Genomic DNA, 3,330 nt, shown 5'->3' on the forward strand with positions numbered 1-3,330 from the left:
AAAGAAAGCTAAAAGCCATTCAGAGTGGAAAGAAGAAGTAAATCTATCTCCATTTCTAGATGAATTGATCTTGTATACAGAAAAGCCTAAGGCATCCACAAAATTACAATTAAAACTAATAAATGAATTCAGAAAGGTGCAGGATATAAGTCAGCATACAAAAGTCAATTGCATATCAATATACTAGAAATGAACAATGCAGGGATTGCCTGGCTAGCTCAGTTGGTAGAGCATGAGACTCTTAATCTCAGGGTTGTGGGTTCGAGCCCCACATTGGGTGAGTACTCTTTAGCAATGAACAATGCAAAAGTAAAACCTTGAAAAGAATTCTATTTACATTAGCATCAAAAAAAAAAGAAATAATTAGATATCAATTTAACAAAGAAAGTTCAAGACATACACTGGATACTCTAAAGCACTGTGAAAGTAAAGTAATGAAAGAAAACCAAAATAAATAGAAAAACATTAGTCTCTGAATCAGTATATTTAATACTGCTAAGATGGCCATACTCCACAAACCCATGTACAAATTCAGTGCAAGTCATCCCTATCAGAATCCCAGCTACATTTTTTTTCAGTAATTGGGAAGCTGATCTTAAAATTGAAGGGACCTATCTTTGCTCCCCCTAAAACACTTCTTGAAAAGGGAGGACAAAATTGGAGTACTCTGACTTCCTGATTTACAAACTCACTACAAAGCCACAGTAATACAAACAGTGTGTGCTAGAATAAGGATAGATATATAAATATATATATATATATATATATATATATATATATATATAGAATTGGAAGTAAATAAACCCTTACATTTATGGTGAATTAATTTTGGACATAGGTGCCAAGATAATTCAATGTAGGAGTAAATCGTCTTCAACAGATAGTGTTGATACAACACTTACATGTTGATACATGTAAGTGAATATAAAGTTGGATGCCTATCTCATATCACATACAAAACTAATACAAAATGGACCATAGACCTAAATGAATGAGTGAAAACTATACAATGCTTAACATAAAATATGAGTAATCTTTGCAATCTTGGAAAGTCAATAGTTTCATAGCTAAAACATGAGAAGTAAAAGTGACAACAACAAAAAATTAAGTAATTGAACTTCATCAAAATTAAAAACTGTGTTTCAAAGACATCACAAAAGAGAGAAAATAATCAATGGAATGGGAAAAAAAAATATTTGAAAATGATATATATGATAAGGGACTTATATTAAAAAATAAAGAAGTTACAAGTCACCAATAAAAGGACAAATAAGAAAATTTAAAACTGGACAAAGAGTTTGAATAAAACTTTCTCCCAAAAGATTATTTAAATCATCAAGTGCATGAAAATTCAATTAATCCTCAACATTAATAGTCATTAGGGAAATAACAAATCAAAGTCACAATAAGATAATACTTTACATCTAATAAGATAACTATATAAAAAGAGAAAAAATAACAAATGTTAGCATGGTTGTGGAGAAATTGGTACTCTTTTACATTGTTGGTGGGGTTGTAAAATTATGCAGCTGCTCTTGAAAACAAGTTGACAGTTCCTCAAAATGTTAGACGTTGAGTTAACCATATGATGCAGCAATCTGCTTCTAAGTATATAAACAAAACTATGATCTTGTGTATACTGCCTCTATTTCTTAATAGAGTGTTACTGTGAAATCCAAATTCTATGGCTTGATGGGTCAGACAGCTTCCCTTCATGATGAGCAACTGAAATCACATGTTAATTTGGTGGCCCATGTAAAATTTCAATCATTGCTAATGACCAATAGCAAGTCAGAAGCTGTTTCTCAAAGTTAAAAATTGATATCTGCAGGGCTTCCCTGGTGGCGCAGTGGTTGAGAGTCCACCTGCCGGTGCAGGGGACATGGGTTCGTGCCCCGGTCCGGGAAGATCCCACATGCCGCGGAGAGGCTGGGCCCGTGAGCCATGGCCGCTGAGTTTACGCGTCCGGAGCCTGTGCTCCGCAACGGGAGAGGCCACAACAGTGAGAGGCCCGCGTACCGCAAAAAAAAAAAAAAAAAAAAAAATTGATATCTGCAGCAGATGGCAGGGCTTTGGTGTAAATTCTAAGGGTCTTCCCTGTGATTCAACTATAATGCCCTATAAAAGACTCCAAACATCTCTATCTGCCATAGGCACTTTGGATCTAGTGGATTATATAGCCCTAAGTGTCAGAATAGCATTTACAGTAGCCTGGACTTGCAGAGCCTTCTCTTGTTCTGGGTTTCATTCAAAACCAGCAGCTTTGTGAATCACTTGGTACATGGGCTGGAAGAGCACACTCACCCGAAAGAAAAATATGTTGCCTCCCAAATCCAAAGAGATCCACTAAGTATGGTGCCTCCTTTTGAGTTGCAGGAAGAACTACGTGCAACAACTTTCACCTTGGAAGGCATGTTTTGACATGGTCCAGACCATTAAAGCCCTAGAGATATTATAGACATAAAATCTCTCTGAATTTTTATCAGGGACATTTTTATCACACTCTCTGACACACGTGTCTTACCAATAAGTTTAGAGAAATTGTTACTTCTTGCTCACCATATCTAGAATAGTGAATAATATCCTTAATGTAATGAACCAGTATGACATCTTGTAGAAGGGAAAGGTGATTAAGATCCTTGTGGACTAAATTGTAAGTCTAGAGAGTTGCTATATCCCTGAAATAGGAAAGTAAAGTGAATTGTTGAACTTGCAAGGTGAAAGAAAACTGCTCCCAGGGTTTTTTTTTTTTTTTTTTTTCAACATCTTTATTGGAGTATAATTGTTTTGCAATCCCAGGTCTATTTATCAGGTATTATGAACAAAAAACTTTGCCAGATTAATAGCTGAATACTGGGTACCAGGGGATGTGTTAATTTTCTCAAGCATCAAAACCACATCTAGAACTGCAGCTGTAATTGGAGTCACAACCTGGTTAAGTTTACAATAATTCCCTGTAATTCTTCAAAATCTATATATTTTCTTCATAAGACAAATCGAGTTGAATGGGAATGTGGTGGGAATTACCACACTGCATCCTTCAAGTCCTTGATGGTAGCACTAATCTCTGCAGTCCCTCCAGGAATGCAGTATTGATTTTAGGTTACAATTTTTCTAAGTAGAGGCAGTTTTTGTGTTTTCCACTTGGCCTTTCCTAGCATAATAGCCCTCACTCCACATTTTAGGGAACCAATGTGGGGATTCTGCCAGTTGTAGAGTATGCCTGTTACAACCATGTATTCAGGACCTAGTGAAGTAACCACAAGATAGAATTATGGACTCAGGTTCAAAATCCGTAGGACAAGCCATCAAGAAGGGCAGCCTGGAAAC

General features: G+C 36.0%; 1 non-coding gene across 1 annotated transcript; it reads left to right on the plus strand.

Moving 5' to 3' along the window:
* The first annotated feature begins 207 nt into the window (after nt 1-207).
* TRNAK-CUU lies at nt 208-280 on the plus strand. Its single transcript has one exon. It is a non-coding gene; the product is annotated as a tRNA-Lys (tRNA).
* Nucleotides 281-3,330: the final 3,050 nt, after the last annotated feature.

The sequence above is a fragment of the Phocoena sinus genome, chromosome 2, assembly GCF_008692025.1.
Source record: "Phocoena sinus isolate mPhoSin1 chromosome 2, mPhoSin1.pri, whole genome shotgun sequence".
In the NCBI taxonomy this organism is placed as follows: Eukaryota; Metazoa; Chordata; class Mammalia; order Artiodactyla; family Phocoenidae; genus Phocoena; species Phocoena sinus.